General features: G+C 44.5%; 2 long non-coding RNA genes across 2 annotated transcripts; one reads left to right on the top strand and one right to left on the bottom strand.

Moving 5' to 3' along the window:
• Positions 1-1,042: 1,042 nt before the first annotated feature.
• LOC101008318 lies at positions 1,043-16,989 on the top strand. The gene is made up of 3 exons (XR_004178160.1): positions 1,043-2,024; positions 14,094-15,076; positions 15,692-16,989. It is a non-coding gene; the product is annotated as an uncharacterized LOC101008318 (long non-coding RNA).
• Positions 15,202-20,176, bottom strand: LOC110741005. The gene is made up of 2 exons (XR_002516486.2): positions 17,266-20,176; positions 15,202-16,126 (listed from the first exon to the last, which is right to left on the bottom strand). It is a non-coding gene; the product is annotated as an uncharacterized LOC110741005 (long non-coding RNA).
• Positions 20,177-20,725: the final 549 nt, after the last annotated feature.

Genomic DNA, 20,725 nt, shown 5'->3' with positions numbered 1-20,725 from the left:
AGTCTGAGGTGAAAGGATCACTTGAGCCTGGGAAACAGAGGTTACAGTGAGCCAAGGTCTCATCCCTGCACTCCAGCCTGGGTGACAGAGTGAGACTTTGTCTAAAACAGAAGCCTGGGCAGGAAAGCAGAAGCGCCATTGGCTGGGTGAGAAATGCCTCTGAATTCTGAATCTTGAGCCACCAGCTTGAGCCACTTTGGTGTGGTGTACAACTCGAAACTGTGTCAAGAATGACCGAGCCTTACTTCTGGTCTGCGAAAGTTAAACTTGTATTCAAAACAGATGCTGAGGCCACGCAAAATTGTAAGAATTTACGACAACCTGATAATGCAGACGATGTTTTGTTTCCACAAATGTTAATCTGTCTATCCGTCTATGTAATACACACGTACCATGTGCAATCTGGGATCAGTAATATTCTGAAATGAAATCCATTTAACTGTGAGCATGCTACAACCTCCAGAACGTTAACACATGTTTGTCTTTTAACCTCTGGAGCTCAGCACCTACCCAGCCACAGAAGGGAGCTCAGAGTGTCTCCTGATTGAAAAATATTGGACAGACTACGGCAGCCTCTCAGATGGCCGTCGGCAGTCAACTTCCGGTTCTATGTGGTGAATGAAACTGTGTGGTGGTTGCCGGGTTCTGCTGGGGTGCTGTGACTTGGGCCTTCTTCACTGGGATGGTTCATGAAGTGCCTCATCGTGGGAAGTTTGCAGAGACCATATGTCATCCTGGTGGCTTTGGGGGACTGTCTTGGACTCCAACTTTGCAAAAGTAGATCCAAAACAGCCAGTAGTGCATCCTTGATTATAATTTCAGTCGATAGGTTTAAGAAGAGCAGCTCTTACCATCAATGCTTCTGCCCCCTGGTGACCAAGAGCAACCCACCTATGGTCATGGAGCTTGGAACGCCATGGTAAGTCCTAATCTGCCCTTGCCGCCTGGGATTCTGAGTGGGGCTTTTCCACGTGGAGATTTCCCACGGGAAGTTTAGATCTCGGGCTGCCCACCTACCCGCAAGATGACAGGAGGCTCTGACTCCTTTCCAAAAGAAGAAACAATATATATCAATACATCTGTGTCCATGTAGACAGATATCTAACAAACTTCTTTACAAAATAGCTTCTCAAGAAAAGCAATCCCAACTAGTTTTGTAAGTAAAGAATACTGGGAAACACAGGTCATTCACAAAGCTAAATGGGATGGGGTAACTTTCACAGAAAGGGGGAAAAAAATAAGAAAAAAAAAAGAGAGAGAGAGAGAGAGAGAACAGATCATGATAGAGGGAGAGACGGATACCACACCCAGCACCATGTAGCTGCCTCACATGTCACCCAAGCCAGGGGTGCCAATACCACATCCCCTTCATAAAGATGAAGAGACTCGTCCTCAGCGGGGTGGAATTTGATGGAGGTTACCAAGGCAGCAAATTACTGACCTAAGATTCTAACTCCAGTCTTCAGATTCCAAAACCTTTATTATTTGCTGCACCCCACAACTGCCTCACAAAGCATCCCGGAGTCCAGTGAGCAGACAGCAGAGGAGACTGTCAGCAGACCATCTTGAAGAGGATGCTTGGAGCTGCCAAATGTGTGGTTCAAGATTAATTCCATGTGTTTGGAGAAGCAGCCCTAGCCTCAAAACAAACGTTGGCCACCTTCCAGCCAAGGTAGCACGGAGTGAAGGCCCGCAGAGGGACAGCTGGGCTTTTCTGAATTACTTTGGCACACCTACTGTGCCTCGGCCTGCCATGTTTCATCCCCATGGCTGTCCTCAGTGGTGTGCATGGTCACTGCTCCCTTCACCGCTGAGAAGACAAGCACAGGACAGTCAGGGGACGTGTCCAAGGCCCCACATCAGGAAGGGCTGGAGCCAGAATGGGGTCTGAGACGCTGGATATACAAAGAGACAATGGTGTGACCATCTGTACAAATGGAACTGTGGCCCACGACCTGCAGCAGCCAGCCCAGAAATCCAACACGTCACCTGCAGCAGCCAGGCTGGACGCTGGCCTGCCCTCGGTAAGTCACACCTGCGGGAAGCCAGGCCGCTATCTCTCGCCCCAATCTAGGAATCAAGCAACCCGTAAGAGTCAGTCCCAGATGCCTAAGACTTGGTTAATAACTCACAGCTGCCCCGACTCCTGCCCTGACGTCCCACTGAGGACAAACCGAGAAAGACAAATGTGCTCGCCTTAAACTCACACAGGATGCCCCGGTTCTAGTTGCGGCCCCAGCTTCCAGGCCAGCAGCCTCCCCTGGGGCTCAGCCAGTGCCTTCCCTTCCACTGGGAAGCTCCCACGCCCAGCCTGCCTGGGTCTCCGCAAAAATGCAAGCGACAGTGGCCAGCTCTTTGCTCTTACCCAAGCTGGAGATAAGCAGCTTCTGTCTGTCCTCGTTTGGGCTCCGAGCTCCTCCCAGGAATCTGAGAGACCCTCCTGCCCCGGACTGTGGGCTCCACCACCCTCCTGCCTGCTGTGGGAAATCAGGAGGGTGAAAGTGCAGCTGGGCTTGGCCCAGAGGTGCCCACAGGGACGCCCAGAGCTGCACAAGCTCTGTCCATCTTGCCTCTGGGACCAGCTCTGCATTGCTGCAGAGCCCTCATCAGAGTCAGCTTTCTGTTGCAATAACTGAATACCTGAGATTGGACAATTTATAAAGAAAAAAATTGTATCTGACATTTCCGGAGGCTGCAATTCCATGGTTGGGGTGCATCAGATGAGGGCCTCCCCTCTGCACCATGACTTAGCCGAGGGCATTACATGGCAAAGGGTGGGGTGTTGCCCTGAGGTCTCTCTTCCTCTTCCCACAAAGCTGCCAGCCCCACTGGGACCCGCCCTGATGACCTCATCTAACCCTAATCACCCCCCAGAGGTGCCATCGGCATTTGGACTTGAGGATTAAGGTTCTAAGCACACAGGCACACACATGCACACACCACACACAACACACACACAGTCACATACACAACACACACATACACCCCACACACACAACACACATGCACATCCCACACAACACGCACACAACACACATATACACAATGCCAACTTATTGACATTTTGTCCACACAGCTCTGGCCAAAGCATTCCTGAGCCGAGGCTCAGCACTGCCCGGCAGCCCTCACTGTCAGACCAGCAGAGGCCACGTGGGCTGTGGAAACAGCCCTGGTATAGATGCAGCAGGGCCACATGCCTCTTCCCCTGGTTTAAATGTTTATCCAGAAAAGAAAAATGTAGCCTGAGATTTCACTCTGTGTGGCAGACACAGTCACACACACAACACACACATATATAATACACACTCACATGTACCACACACATGCACACACCACACACAACACACAGTCACACACACAACACACACGTACACCACACACAACACAGCCACACACATGCCACACACACACAATGCAATAATTAAAAGCCAAGGCCAATACCATGCACAATAACACTCCACATACAATAATAATACCACCAATAACACATACAATACATTTTTACAACCACACACACAGTACACACATGCACACATGCACTCACATTCACATACACATTCGCACACCACATACACAACACACACATTCACACACATACCACACAGTCATTGTCACACATTCATACAACACATATACACCACACACAACACATACACAACACATTCACATACCACATATACACACAACACATGCATACACACAGTCACACATGCACACACATGCACACAATTTACACACACACCACACATGCACACACACATTCACACACTACACACAACTCACATATTCACACATATAACATACACACACAAAACACACATTCACACAACACATACATGCATCATCTACACACCACCATACACACACACGTAAATAATAATATTGAACACACATCCACACAGCAATAATGACTGCACAATAATAATCCATCCCAGTGTCCTCCCCTGTCTTCCCCCTTCCCCTCACAGCCTGCTTAAAAATACAGCCCTGCTCCCTGTAATCTAAGCCCAAACCGCCAGGACCTTCAGGGAAAAGTCCCTCAATGGGGAAGCCAGTTGGAAAAGAAACAAGTGTCTGGCAGCCACACAGAGTGAAATCTCAGGCTACGTTTTTCTTTTTTGGATAAACATTTAAACCAGAGGAAGAGGCATGTGGCCCCGCTGCATCTATACCGGGGCTGCGTCCACAGCCCGTGTGGCCTCCGCTGGTCTGACAGTGAGGGCTGCCTGGCAGTGCCGAGCCTCGGCTCAGGAGTGCTTTGGCCAGAGCTGTGCGGACAAAATGTCAAGTTGGCCCCACTTGAAAACATGATAAAAGTCTGAAACTGACACTACAAGATGACTCTAGCCTGGTGTTCTGTAATAGGGAGCGGGGTGGGTGTGGGAATACCAGGCTTCTTTCACCATTTTCGCCTGTCCTAAATTGTGTGAGTTTTTCTCTTTAAAACCCTGCTCTTCACCCTTCACTCCCACTTCATCCAATGTCTTTCTTGGACACTGAACATTCCTTCATACAACTTTTTATTTTTTAACTCGGAGCAATTGAGAATGTCAGAGAAAGGTAAAGTCCTCAATGGTACCAGATGATCCGTTTAAGAAGAATCCAAAACCAATATGTGTATTACATTGCCAGAAGTTTCAAGCCCAGTCTTAGGCACTGTGGCCCCTTTCCACATTAGAGGACACAGATAGATGAGCACTTGGATAGACAAGTCAATAAATAGAAAGAAAAAGCCAAACTTTGATGATCTGCATTCATGGAAAGATCAGTATAGATAAGTCAAAACCACAAAGTACCCAAATCTCATTTGAGATTTTATGATTTATGTCAATTTTCCTTCCATCAACCTTTTGTAGGAATATATTGAAGGCAGGGAGAAGGAGGAAAATAGAAATACTACCTTTTTAAAAAACAATGCTTAAATACCTTTGTCTTTCCCTTTCTTCTGGAAGTACACCTGCGCAGTCAAGTAGCAGTCCTCATGAACCAAATATTTCCAGTCTGGAGTCACATACACCTGATTCAAATCTTGACTGAGCAACTGAATTAGCAGTGAAGCCTTGGAGAAGTTACTTAAATATCCTAAATTCATCTTTTTCTACAAGAGAGAATAATAGTCCTATCTCTCAGGGTGTGGGCATCAGCCAGGCACAAGGTAGACACTCGCCAACCACAGGGCTGACCATCGACCCATGCCATGTGAGGGTGGGCAGTGCCTGCAAGTGGCAGTTTCTAAACAAGCAAAGGCAGCAAGAAACACGCCAGACCACAGTTTCTATTACCAAGGCCAAGCCCGTTGCACGGCCATAAATAAGAGGACATGCATCTTCCCTCCCCTTCCGCAGGGACTCCAAAAGCTGCTCTTTTGAGAATTGCCCACTATCTGGGTGTCCTCGCATTAATGAAACTTAGCTTGGCTACAGACAGGAAGGACCAGGAAGCAGCACTGTTCTCACCTGGGCCCCTACCCCATAGAAAGGACTGTCCTGCATCTGTTGGGGGCAGCAGGGCACATGGGGAGGAAAAGTGTTAACCAGGGCTCAGAGGACCCTAATCCAAGTGCACCTTCATTCCAAAGAGGTGTAGATGTTCTAGAAACTAAAATTGGACCTCCCTGAGTTCCAATTTCCTTTGTTTGCAAAGAGCATAATCCTGAGTTATCTTTAAAGCCCTGGCATGGGCTTTGAAGTCAGAAAGATATATTTTGAGCCATGGTCTGTGTTGCTATTTACCAGACATGGGAGCTCGGACAACTGGTTTACATTCCTGAGCCTCACCGTCCCCTTTTGAAAATCCCCTTACCTGAAACCATTGCTATGGAAACAAATAATAGACATAAAACACACAGTAATAAGAGCTCACTCGTTGATAGCTGTTATCGCTGTTATTGACATCTCCATTATCATGATGATGATGATTACAAACCCAAATAATTAAGACATAAAGAAGCAAAAACACACTGAGCTGACTCCTGGACCTGGCGCTCCGTAAACCTTGGCTGTTCTTATTATCAGAGCATCTCGTTACTCCCTGCATAGCCCTCCATGGCTGTCTAGAGGCCAGCATTCCCTCTGTAAATTGTGTCATTTCTCTTTAGTGGGAGCCCCCTTGCAGGGAGATCAGAGCCAGAGGGAGAGGCAACGCTCTGGACAAGGCCAGTCCAGATGGCAGGAGGCAGGACAGCACCTACCTGGAAGGGAAAGACCGGGTCAGGGGGGCTTGGACATTTACTGAAACCCCCCAGCCTGAGCACGTTCTGAGAGGAGATGCCTGCCACTCCTCAATCCACACCCCTAATGCCTCAGCACCTCTGTATTGTCTCCTTCTTGCTCCCTGCCTTGCCCTCAGACCTGGAGCTCCTGAGCCACTCCTTGTCTTTGGCCCCAAGACCTGTGGTATCTTCCTTCAGCTCCTCCTGTCTCCTCCACCGATATCCCCTCCAGATGCTTATTGTATTAGTTCATTTCACGCTGCTATAAAGACATACCCGAGACAGGGTAATTCATGAAGGAAAGAGGTTTAATTGACTCACATTTCTACATGGCTGGGGAGGCCTCAGGAAACTTACCATCATGGCAGAAGGCGAAGGGGAAGAAAAGTATCTTCTTCCCAGGGCGGCAGGAAGGAGAAGTGCAAGTGAGGAAATGCCAGAAGCGTATAGAACCATCAGATCTCCTGAGACTCATCACTATGATGAGAAAAGCATGGGGGAAACTGGCCCCATGATCCAATCACCTCCACCTGGTCCCACCCTTGACAGGTGGGGATTACAATTCTAAGTGACATTTGGGTGGAGACACAGCCAAACCGTATCACCCATCCTGCCTCTCAGTGCTTGTTTCTCATGCTCACTGCACCTTCTCTTCTCCCCACCCCTCCCCTTCCTTCTTTTCCTCTCCCCTCTTCTCAAGGGTGCCCTTGTTGGAGAACATGGGAGGCCAAAATCCAAACACGGCAAGAGATAACAAATGACGTGTCTGGTGACTGAACCCTGAGCTGGGAGCACTGCCTGGAGAAAACTGTAAGCCCTCTGCCATCCTGTGCCAGGCCAGAAGGGACATCACTATAGAATTCAATCACACGGAATAATAATAAATCAGTAGTTATAGGCCAGGCACAGTGGCTCACACTTGTAATCCCAGCACTTTGTGGGCCTGAGTCAGGAGGACTGCTTGAGGCCAGGAGTTTGAGACCAGCCTAAGCAACATAATGAGACACCATCTCTACAAAATATACAAAAATTAGCCAGGCATAGTGGTGCGTGCCTGCAGTCCCAGCTTCTCAGGAGGCTGAAGCAGAAGATTACTTGAGCTGGGGAGTTTGATGCTACAGTGAACCATGATCACACCACTTCACTCCAGCCTCGGTAACAAAGTGAGACCCTGCCCCCAACTCAAAAAAAAAAAAAAAACAGTTATTACACACTGACTGTTGCAGGCACTATCCAAAGCACTTTGGGCACATTATTATCTGTAATCCTCATCATCTAGAGGCTGAATAGGCAGACCCCAAGCACTGCCATGCTGCAGTGGATAGTAATGAGTGCTTGGCTACTCCAGGGAGCCTCAGGAACCAGAGTCTTTGGAAATGGTCTTTGCAGTAAGACCTAGATCGTCTTCTTACAGGTACAAGAGGAAAGTGGCAAGCACTCTAGTGGGTGAGTTGGCAGGCCAAGACACAAGCCCCAGGTTTAGCATCAACAGAATGAAAGGCACTTGGCAAATCACTTGGTCTCGTTGCTAATATTAAATGGGGCTGGACAATCTCTGAGGTTTTTAAGGCTTCTAGATTTTTAGAAACTTCTACTTTTACATCCAGAGACCTTCACCTAATTAAATATCAATATCTTCCCTTAGAGGAAGAACAGTGAGGTACCAGCGTCATTATTGGCAAACATTATTTCACACCTCTAGTGCAGCTTGATAAACACATGGAGTGTGTGAGAGATAAATGCTGCTCACTAATGCATCCAATTCACCCCCTCGGGAAATGTAGACTCGTACTTCCTACCTCTCTGAAGTTAGACGTGGCCACATGGCTTGCTTTGACCAATGAAATACAAGCAGAAGTAACCTGTGTTTCTTCTAGACAGATACCTTTCAGAATCAATGCACATAAACCATTTCCTCTTCCTCTTGTCTGGTGACAGGATGTCCCAGAGCTCCTGCCCACCATAAAGAGACACACAAATGAATAAGAGATACACCCCTGAGAGCTGGGGCTTGCTTGTTACTGCAGCATACACAGGCTCTCCTGACTGACACACTGAGCACCTTGCAAGTGCCAGGCACACTTCCAGGCTCAGGAGATGCAGCTGGTGAGGGCAGCTGCTGCTCACGAGCACCCCCTTGTCAGGCAATACCTGAGTTCTTTCAGGAAGACAGTTGAAAAGCTACAGGAGATTGGAAGAGACATCCTGAGATAGTCCACAGTGGAGCTCTGTGGTCAGGACATGCCAGCACCCTCTCAATGTCACACTGCAAAGCCAACTGACTTCATCATAAGGGACTGTCAGTGTGTGTGAATGCCACCTGCAGCCAGTCCTGTCTGCCATAAGGACTATAATGACACAAAGGAAGTGGGAAGGGAGGGCCACTATGTGATTAGCTCTTACATGCAGTCCCTTAGGCATTTGTCTGAGTGGATCATCTGCTGTAGACAGAACAGACTGGGTCCTTAGTGCACATTCAGGGCAAATGGAACTGACTACCTATATGCAGCATTCATGCTTTTAGCAAAGCTTTCTCACTGCATAGCTATTTGGCTTGTTAAGCCTGCAATTCTGGGTCTGGGCCAAGACATGGGGAACAGTGATGCTAATGAGAACACCAAGGAAACACAGCGGTGAGCAGCAAGTCACAGCTGCCTATCACCTTCGCACCTGCCACATTCCCTTCAGTGTAAGTTGACTCGCCGTCCTATCCATGCTTATCATCTCTCTGGGGTTCAGGTCTCCAGGAATGTCCTGGCCTCTACTCACATATCTATACAACATGACATTGATAAGGCAGACGTTAAACAACTAGCATTTTACATTCTGAAGTGAAAATTAAAAATGCACAGTCCTTTTTAATTCAATTTCTAATTACTGCACTATATACAACCCAGAATGATGGCGAATTGATAAAATATGCAAATGAAGCAACAATTCATAGAATATATTAAAATTTCCATTTAAACTGTTAGTTAAGCTGTATACATTTGTAAATGTAAACATTAACCCTCAGGAAAAATATTTTCTAAACTACAGCATAATTGGCAACTCCAGAATCATATATAACAGAAAAGAGATCATTATACAGACAAGTACCTTTATCGCTATAAATAAAAGAACATTTCCACAGAGTTGTTGCTTCCTCTTGGCTGCCCCCACAGCACCTCCCCTGGCTCTCTGTGGAGCCATTGTTTATACCCTCCCTCCATGGCAGGCAGTGGGGCACACATCTGCCTCCCAAGCCAGCAAGCCACACCCCTGAGGGCAGCACCGAGCCTGAGCCAACCATATCCCCTGTATTGCCCAGGGCACAGGAGGTGCTTGCAGCCCTCAGCTGAACTGGTTGAAATTGAACAATATGGAGTTGAACTGAATTAGATCAAATGTAATGAAATTAAATAGCACGTGATGTCTGTAGGTTTCCATTTTAGAAGTTAAGTAACAAAGTCCAAATTCCCTCCTCTTCTACCAGATGAAATGCCTCAGGCCAACATGCAAGCAAGCCTGGGATCAGGAGATGCCTGGGACAGAACAATCCACAAACTAAACCAGGCTGCCTGTCACAGGTGCACTAACCACCTTCCCACCCAGGAAGGTGTCCGAACCCCATTCTCAATGGAGAGAAGGTACTCCTGGACCAGCTGGCACAGCCCCTCTCATGAGCCCTCCCAAAACCCCTCAATGTGAAGGATCTCTGCTAATGTGACGCCGAACAACACAGGATTCAGAATCTTCAAAACAGCTGCTGTGACCTGTTATTTTCATCAGTCTCTGCAAATAATTATGTCATAATTTATGTTGAGGAAAAGGTGGCTTTCATGAAAAGTATACTTAGCTGTTTTTTACCTGACAACGAAAAATACAAAAATCTATTTTTACCCAGTTTTGCCTAATGTGCTAGAAAGCTTAGAGCAAAACAATGTACAACAGTGGTCAGTACCCCTTGATCTCCAGTTCTTGGTTGGGTATTGCTAACTCCCTTCCCCTTCCCCTTCCCCTTCCCTCCTTTCTTTCCTTCTTTCTTTCGAGATGGAGTCTTGTTCTGTCACCCAGGCTGGGGTGCAGTGGCCCTATATCTGGGCTCACTGCAACCTCCGCCTCCTGGGTTCAAGCAATTCTCATGCCTCAGTCTCTTGAGTAACTTGAGTAGCTGGAATTACAGGCACCTACCACCACGCCCGGCTAATTTTTGTGTTTTTAGTAGAAATGGGGTTTCACCATGTTGGCCAGGCTTGTCTTGAACTCTTGACCTCAGGTGATCCACCCACCTTAGCCTCCCAAAGTACTGGATTACAGGCATGAGCCACCGGGCCCAGACTCTCATTTCTTTTTGGTGGTTGTTATTTTACTATATTCTCTACTGGTGTTTTTGCAAATAGCCTCTAGTTCCTTTTGAAAGTATAAAGGCAATAAATAATACACAAACCAAAATAGAACAAATATCAAACTATATTAGAGCTACTGAGCAAGAAAAGCCATGCTACCTACCCAAACGCTGCCATAAATTCCACACTTCCTTTCGTCATGTTAAAATTCATAAACAGGTAACAAATTATGTTGGGAAGATAAGATCACAATTTTAGCATTGAAAAAAGACAAATGATTTGGAAAATAGCATTAGTGATTTTCCAAAAGACCAGTGAATTAATAATCTATAAATAGGACCCACATTCCCATGCATTGCCAGGCACTCTAATCACCTCTGCAAAAGACTAGTCAATAAAAGGGAAAATAAATTAATTTTTTAAGGGGGAGGAAGAAGCAGAGATGGAAACTCTCATTATTTGAATGCATGTCGTGTTTCAAGTGATGTTTTGTGGAGTATTCTGCATACAGTATCTATGGGATAGGGTCATTATTCTTATTTTATAGGTGAGACTAATGTTACCCAGGCACAGGAATAAGTAACTCAGCCAGTATCCTAGCATTAGAAGAAGTCATAAATGACCCATCCAAGGTTAAGTCCTAAGGTTTTCTCTCCAAAACGTGCCATTGTATCATTAGTGACTCCAAAATACTTTCACATATTCTGTGCACTTCACATTGATTATAACATTTTATCCTCCTACTAACTGTAGGTAGTAGTTAGAATAGGATCTGCCCATTTGGGGAGTGAAGAAACTGAAGCCAAGAGGCGTATGTTTCTAGTTGGGTCATATCCATGCTCTGATATTTCACAGCAGAACCACACTCCAGCTCTCTCTATCCCAGGGCTAGAACATTGTCATGCAGCTTTGCACCATCCTGTAGAAAAGCGAGGACGTGAGTCTTAAAGACTCACCTTCCAGCTGCTCATTCCAGGAGAGGGAAGAGTCAAATGTGCCTGCGCGCACATTATCCTACCAAGAGTGTTCGTATGTGATTTTATGCCCCTTCCCTCCACCCTAGACTTAACCACAATATTTTTAAAATGTAGATAAGGCTTTAGGGATAAATTCAGAAATGTGTTCTGTCCCCCGGATGCAATTACAATGCATCCGGCCTGTGTGTCAAGCTCCTAAGCCTTCTGAAAATATCTTCCTCCTGACCATTTTGTAAGGCAGCAGAGTCAAGAAAACAAAATTCCTGGAAAGAGGAGGTTAACTGGATGTCTGATTGCCTCCAAAAAGCAATTAAGACTCAAGCAGAAAGTTCAAGTTGATACTGAACCAGTTCAACCCTGCTATCCCCAAGCCCATGAAATCCCAGAGCTGCCCTGCCTCAATATAGCCTGACATGTTTCCAATGGCCATGATGATGCATATTCAGCAGCGTAAACACCACTGGCCTTTCCTAAATCAATATTCATGGAAACCCTCAGGCAATCAATATGCAGAGGGTAAGCCTTCCCCAGGGTAGCTTCTGCTGCAAATGGTAGCAGACCCCTCCCACCCTCTAAACCCAGGCATCACACACTTCCTTGACACACACTAAGTCTTCAAAACACATGCATGGGGCTGCCTTCTGTACATATACACACTGATTCACATAGAAAACTCTCAACCTCCCTAACAGAAATGTACCTCGCCCACCACTCATCGGAGATTTTGGCTGAGAGCTATAAACTGAGCAGGCTATTTTAGTTTTGTCTTTCATTTTTTGTAAGTTTAACTGAGCTCCATCAGGTAGTTCTAATAAGTCTAATTCCAACTTGCAAGGGAGGGGTGAGGACTGGGGGACTCATGGTCTCCATGAAGCTAAGCAAGGGGGAAGGTAAAGATGCCTTCAGCTAGCACAGTGCCCAGCCAACCACAGCTGCTGAAGAAATCTTTTTTAAAAATCTCATTTTTAGTATTTGTGGGTACACAGTAAGTGCATTTATTTATGGGGTATATGAGAGACTTTGACACAGGCATACTGCATTTGTCTGTTCTCACGCTGCTAATAAAGACATACCTGAGACTGGATAATTTATAAAGGAAGGAGGCTTAATAGACTCACAGTTTCACATGGCTGGGAAACCCTCACAATCATGGCGGAAGGCAAAGGAGGAACAAAGTCACATGTTACATGGCCACAGGCAAGAGACACCGTGTGCAGGGGACTCCCATTTATAAAACCATCAGGTCTCATGAGATTTATTCACAAACACAAGAACAGTATGGAGGAAACTGCCCCCATGATTCAATTACCTCCACCTGACCACCCTCCTTGACATGTGGGGATTATTACAATTCAAGATGAGATTTGGGTGGGGACACAGCCAAACCGTATCACATACAATGTGCAATAGCCACATGCGGATAAATGAGGCATCTAGAGAAATGTTTTCAGGAGCAAAAGAGAAATTGAGTGAAATCCTCCTGTTCTTGCAGCTGATAGTCAGGTCTAGTTCCATGTGGCTCCAAACGCCTCCACCATGAGCTAAAAGCAGTGACTGACTGAAAAACCCTCTCTATTACAGACCACAACACTGAACCCAACATCCCCCTAAGTAGGTGAGTGGTTAAAAGCAAAGGAGTCTCTGGAGGTCATTGTGTTAAGTGAAATAAGCCAGGCACAGAAAGACAAATATCCCGAGTTCTCACTCAAATGTGGGAACTATTAAAAAAAAAAAAAATTGATCTCATGGAGGTCGAGAATAGAATGATGGATACCAGAGGCTCACAAGGGTGTGTGGGTGGGAGGATGTGTGGGTGGGAAGGGTGTGTGGGTGGGAAGATGCGTGGGTGGGAAGGGTGTGTGGGTGGGAGGATGTGTGGGTGGGAAGGGTGTATGGGTGGGAGTGAGAACAGAGATGAGTCAATGGGTGTAAACATACAGTTAGACAAAAGGTGTAAGTTCCAATGTTCAATTCAGAGTGGGTGACTATAGTTAACAACAATGTATATTTCAAAGTAACTGGGAAAAAGGACTTGAAATGTTCCCAAGACATAGAAATGGTCAGTACTTGACGTGATGGACACCCCAAATACCTTGACTTGATCACTGCGAATTCTATGCATGTAACAAAATATCACATATACCCCATAAGTACATAAAATATCGTGTATCAATTTTTAAAAAGCAAGGGAATCAGAAATCGCCAGGTGTTAGTGGGGTGATTTTGTGCAGGCCATTTAACCTCCATTGGTGCTCCAGTTTTCTCATCTGTAAATTAGGGAAAACTTGGAGCATCTCATGGGACTGTAGTGAGAATTAAATGACATTGTGAAAATAAAAAACTGAACACAAGTCCTGCGCAGAGAAAGAAGTCAAGTAATGGTAGCCATCACTCTTCATCAGCCTGGAATGCATTCGATTCAGGAAACATCTCTTTTTCTTCTCCCTTTAAAGGAGAGGATACCAAGATACAGTGAGGAATTAGCAGAGCTCCTGCAGGGGAGGTGTGGGCAGGAAAGGAGGGCTGAGAAAGGAGTGGCCAGGGACTGTCTAATTGGATTCTTTTTGTTTTCTGCAGGTTGTACTCACATCATTGGTCTTATGGGGAAATGTTAAGACCTCCCACTTGTAAGGTTTTATAGCCCTCTATGGAATGTTGAAGAAAGAGTAAAATGCATCCAAAAAAAAAACTAAACTGGATAAATTCTGAGGCCTCTTCAGGTCTTAAGATGGCTGTTTTCTAGGTCCTCTTGGTGCAGCAGTGAAATCCACAGACATGGACAAGTGAGTCAATTACGTGCCTTTCAGAGAAAACTTCTGACTTAGGAATTCCAGCTATTTGGCCCAACCCATATTAGACTGTGTTATAAAGAATGGGTAAATTACATCACAAAGGGAAGAGCAGAGGAAACACAACATTCCTTCAAGACCCATCAGCTCTGATGTTAGCAGAACACCCCTAAAGAGGAAAACAAGAAATTTTGAATTTGAACTTGGTACTTCCCAGCAGCCCCGGGAGTGGGGTCACAAGCCCTGCTGGGGGGCAAAGAACTCTGAGGATCAAAGATGTTGAGCATCACCTTAGAGGCCAAAGATCAGAACAGTGGAGGTGGCCTTTGAAGCCCAATCTATGCTTTCACCAGAGAGTGAGAACGGCCTCTATTTCCAGGAAGCTCACTGCAACAACAATCACGATCCACTGAGCCTGACAAGGTGAGAATTTACTTTCAGCACCTGCAATAGTTTCCTATTAAAGTTACATATGAAACCCTGCCGTCTTGTACCAACTAATGTTCACACCAGCGTTCCTATTTTCAAGATAAATTGCAAAATAAAAACTCTTGTTTTTGTTAGCAAAAGAAAACTTCTTTAGGAGGACAAAAGGGAGATGAAGAAACAGAAAACACAGCTCTCCATCTGAATTACAGAATGCAGAAAATATCCTGAAGTGAATAACACAGGAATCACCCTTTTTCCTCCTGAGATAACAGGTTACTTATAAGAAACAAACTTGAAATCTCTGCATCTGGACCAGCTTCCAGAGGCTTTTGTCCTGACCAGGTGAGAGAAAAAAAAAAAAAAAAAAAAAAATGATGGTCGGTCAATGGGTAAACAGTGACACCCAGTGGTCACTTAGATAACCAGCTGTGCATTCTCCCAATTCAACTATCCACATTTTTTTTTTTAAATGGTCAAGTAGTATGCATTTTGTTATTCAACAGATATTTACTGAATAACTAGAAGATGCTAGATGTTATTCTATTCATTTTACACCACTCTTCAAATTACGGATGTTTCCCCACCGAAACCGACCCTCACAAAAGAAAAGCTATCTGGGGCCTTAGATCCCCTTTCAAAGGCTCAAGGTGAGACCCACAAACAAGGGTCAGCAAATTCCAAAGGAGATGAAGGGCTTTTCCCGGGGTCACAATCAAATCAGCGTGCCATGTGGCAGCCAAGTACGAGTCTCCAGAGGCTTCTCTCAGGGCTCCCATGGGAAAGGGTTTGTGCACGTTGATTTCAGGCCACGTGAGCACTGCAGACGTTGATCATAGTATTAATACAAGGACAGCTGCTCTTCCTGGCTTTCTTCGACTAATCTCCGTAACTTGGTTAAGCCATGTTATCTTCTACTTTTATGATGAGTAAATTGTCGTTTTCATCATTTCTTTGTAGCTGGATTTGGGGAAGGAAAGGAAACCAGGGAAGAAGGGGCTGAAATAATTGGTTTCCACCGTGACCTTTGAACCCTCGGGTGAGTTGTCAACTTCATTGAGGATGAGTGTCCTCGATATCAAACGAGATCACTTTACTTGCAAGCTTGTTGTGAGGACTGAATGAAACCTTTTCTTTTTTCTTTCTTGGAGTTTTGGAGCAACGTCCCTGAGCCAAGCCCCACACCAGCTTGAGCCCTATCATCAGTAAATATACGGTGCTTTCTCCCCTCCCCTCTGCACTCCAGCTTACTCTGCAGTCCGGGGGTGGCACCAGGATCCCCTTTAAGACTTTGCCACTTGGGCCAGCTGTGCCTCTGAGAAATTCCCTGTTTCTATTGCAGGCCACAAGGACGAGCTGAGAAATGGCTTCCAGTCACCATCTAGATTAGAAAGCCTATAGTTCAAATATAGAGATATCAGTTATGCCTGTGAAAAGACATTAAATCGCACAGGGCTGTAATTCCTAGACTCTACAAATTTCATCTTGCACTAAATTCTATTATTTCATTTATAATTCAGATTCTTCAAATCTAAGAGTGCCTAGCTTAAAATTATAATACCTACAACTATTCCAAAACTGGACTCTTTAATTGCCTTACTGGAACCAGTAGCTGATTCAAAGCAAAACGAAACAAAATTCCTCCTTTCTCTAATTTAGTGAATCAATGATCTAACCGAACTCATTTTTGGACGGAGTTTGCAGCACTTGCAGCCCTGAGGGACACATTCCCCCACCACACTGAGCTTGCACTCCCATCAACTCAAGTGAACATTTTGCTTATTCAGATTGGGGGGGTGAAGGAAGTCACAAAAGGGTTAACATGTGCGGCATTTCATTGTAATATGTACTCACTACTAACTAAATTAAGAGATGTGAGTTATTAAAAACTCCATCTTAAGAAAGATAAGTAACAGAAATCAGAGTTCAGACCCGTTGTTACTGAGTTTCCAACCAACACCTGTGAGTTAAACCTATGGCCACCCTGAAAACGGTTCATATTTTCAAAAGCAATCCTTCATCGAAGATGAAATGCACTAAAGATTCATATTACATATCATGCTGCAATAAGAAAAGCAAATAAGGCCTTTCCATATTCAATAATAAAGTTTAAAGAAAAGGAATATTTGTTTAGCCAGTTAGCCAGAAATTAGGTGTATCAGAATACATCATTCTCTGAGCATTTTAGAAAATCAGGCTATTTCTACATTGTGTTTTTCTTTTTAAGCCCTTAAAAAATATAGAGAATATTCTTGAAATTATAGTGTTTGTCTTCTGGAACAAAAAATACTAATCAAGGAAATCTGCAAATTTAATTGTTCATTGAGCTTCCACAGCAAACACTGTGTGAGGAGTCTGAAGCTTAGAAGTCCAAAAACTAAAAGATTATTATTATTTCGACAATAATATCTTATGTCTGCATAACATCTGAACTCAGTTCTTCGCAGAGGTTCTCTCCTTCCTCAAGCAACCTCTGAGGTAGGGAGGGGCGACAATATTGGCTCCATTTTACAGTTAAGAAAACAGAGGCTCACGGAGTCATAAGGCTGGGCGGGAACGTCCGTCCTGTTCTCTGGGTCTGAAGAGCACAGTCATGAAGGATGGAAGTCATTTCACATTTTAAAACGAAACAGATAACTTGTGCTAAATGCGTGTCCCGGCCCTGCCCTGAGAGACAAGGAAGTCCAAGCGGGTGAGGGCGCAGGAGGCCGGATTTCCTGTGATGCTGGACACGTGGCAGGAAGCGGGGAGAGCCGACACCGGAAGCCCTGGAAGGTTGCCTGCTCTGCAGCAGCTGGAGGGAGCAAGAGAGCCCTGTGGCTGGCATGGTCAGAAGAAATCTAAGCGGACTAAGAGCCATAACCTGCCCTCGAACTCAGGTATGCTTTCTCCGATTCAGGCGAAACTCAGGGTTCACCACTGAGAGAGGCTTCACCCAGCCCTCTTGGTGCCCTCCTCGGGGTTCCACGGAATCCTAACGCATGCTCGTCATTTCATTTTTAGGGTTTGCATTAATTTCAACCTGCTCAAGACATTAAAGCACTCGAGAGTTGAAAAAATTTTGGAGGACTCATTTCAAATGTCATGCTGCCAAGGCTCCCTGCTGGCTTTTCCATATTTAATCAAAAGCACTCAGTTGCCTGCTTTCAAAGTAGTGAGCGCCAAGCCCCCTGCCCAACAGCCCTAAGCTGCAGCCCTTCAAAGTGCTGGGTAGACTGACCTCAGCCAATCAGCCAATCAGCCAATCAGCCAATCAGCCAGCGCTGAGAAATTCAGACCTTAGTGCTGAGTGAATGCCCAGTGTCATTTGTAGCTGAATGCAGCCGTGTAATGGGTGCTGGGTGATTATCTGTAATGTATGGAAAGCAAGATGAGAATCTCTTTTTACTCCTCTTACTGTTTTCTAATCTAATTGACAAGGAGTTCAGGGAAGTGCAGTAAAAATTCTTCTCTAGTCAATGGGTGATTTTTTTTTTTTTTTTTAATGTGAGAACAATCAAAAAGTATGAAGGAGAATGAGCTGGAGTAACCTCGATTTAAGAAAACAGTAACACACTATTAAAAAAGAAAGAAAGAAAGAAAAAGAAAAGTAACAAAGTGAGGGAAGAAAGAACAGATGGATGAGACCATCAGATTCCTCTTTCCAGGAAGGAAATTCATTAGTACAGTAACTCAGCTCTTTAATTATGAATGGGTCTATTTAATTCTCCAAGTTTACTACTGATTTCCTGAATAGTATATGTTTCTGAGTTAGAACATATTCATTAGTCCTTTCCATTCCAGGACACCTTGGCAAAGAGCTGAACAAATGACCTCTCAGCAGGGGTGAGCACCGGCGTGGGGTAACCTACCTGTGACCATCTCCCCAGAAAGTCTGGACCGCAGAAATGTTCACAATTTTTAATGAATGTGCACAGCTCTTGAATGTGCACAGTAGGACATTTTTAAATGATCAACACTCAAATTTTTGAAATTATCATGAATTATTGTCCCAAAGATTAAGAATTGAGTAAAAGAATGCTTCTGCATTTTCATAATAAACCCAGAAGGTTAATATTTCTGGCCCAACTCTATAAAACAGAATTAGGAAATTAATGTCCTGCAATAGTATTTCTGAATATTCTGTAATAATATTGCTCATATCTCTGTAGTTTCATGGGGAAGACAAATGTTTTCTGTAAATTCAGTTGTCATCTGCTTAGAACATAGGTCCCTAGTGGATAAGGCTGTTTTATTATATATATGAAATAATATACATATGAAATAACATATATGTGAAATAATATATATATGAAATTTCATATACATATGAAATATATATGGGCTTTCAGATATATATATCTTTAGTCCCTAGAACAGCTCTAGCTTCTACAACCTACATGTCGATGGATAAGAAACTACTACAATTTCAAATGACAAAATACTTACAACCAAATCAGATTTTTCAATATAGGAAGAGCCATTTTTCTATCAAGTGCTTGTTTGCAGTGGTTCACACTGTATAATGAATCAACACCTTATATTTTTAGGTTTAAGATATATTTTTAATTCTTAAAAAGCAACAATACTGATATATACATATTTAAATAAATCTGTGTTTTCAACTCAATTAGCTATTTGGGAAGACTAATACAAGCATACAATCTCAGATTGGAATTTTACATTTTTATATGAATGTGAATAAAGAAAGAAGGGGTTCAGAAAGAAGGAAAATGAGATAAATATTTTATACTTTTTCAAACTACAAGAGGTTTTTTTTTCTTTTTTTTTGCTATAGTAACAAGAAGAGTAAACTTTCCTGAGTTTCATATAGATCCTAACTTCATGCTCACAAAAGGGATGGGGAAGAGTGATCATTTTTTTAACGTTATATTTATATCTATAATGATGGATATGCATTTTATTTTTAGATCTTATGCACAAAATCATCAAGTGGAAATATGAAAAGGAGCGTAAAATATACCCACTCACAGGGATTTTAAAGATATGCCTTCCAATAAGAGCAAACATTTTATGTGAAACCCAAGATGATCTGCAGAGGGAAACGTGCTGGGCTGGGAAGGAAAGTGGTTGGAGGCTGCAGCCCAGCTTTGAGGCTATGATGGTCCAGTTGCTGTCGGGCTCTGCATCTCACTTTCCTGTTCTGTAAAATCTGACCAGATGATCTGAACGCTCCCTTCCAGCTCTAAGCCGGCAATGCTTACATAGAGAATCAAATGAACGCCCCACCCCACCGGGGTTACTGCTGATCCACACAGATGCACACTCCCACTTCCCTGCATCTTCACGTTCACTACATTCATCTCCATCTGATTATCAAGTTGCAAACTGGACCAGCGCCAAACAGCAACTTCTGTTATAAAATCTCTCTCAATCTAATTCCCACATGGGAGAAAGGCACCAGGAAGATGGAGTGGCCCCATCTTCCTCCCCAAATGAAACACGACTAAGACAGTCCAACCAGCCTGTGATCCCAGCAACAGCTCCCAGCTCCAGATGTGGCAGCCTGATGTTGATGAGGTCAAGTCACAGATCCAAGACTCACCAAAAAAAATTCACCACACACAGAAAAAGGAAAAACAACTTCTTTCCTTATCCAGAATGTGTCCATTAACCTGGAGGCACGTCCAAGAGCCTTGAAGCAGTAACCAACGGCATTAGCATGGAGTGCGGGTGTGTCAGCCCATTCCACGCCACTGCGAGCAGAGCCACCTGAACATCCCTAGAAGGAAGACCCCTTGACCTTCCCATTCTTACCATGAGGCACGGTTCCTGTTTTGGGGGAAAGTCATCCTAAGGAAGGATATTGCGTTGCTATTGACAAAGGAAAAATACGCTTGTGCATTTCTCCCGGTAAGCTAATCTGCAAAAGGCCTAATCACACTAAGCAAATATTTTCCAGCCCCAAGAGAGGAGGGAAAGAGGATGAGGACGTGCTTGCCCCCTGAGGACATGACCCTTCCTCCCTATCCCTAGGAGAACTCAGGGCCAGGG

This window comes from Papio anubis, chromosome 14 (assembly GCF_008728515.1).
Source record: "Papio anubis isolate 15944 chromosome 14, Panubis1.0, whole genome shotgun sequence".
NCBI lineage: Eukaryota > Metazoa > Chordata > Mammalia > Primates > Cercopithecidae > Papio > Papio anubis.
Note: the sequence above shows the minus strand (reverse complement) of the source record. Positions and strands in the feature narration are given on the sequence as shown.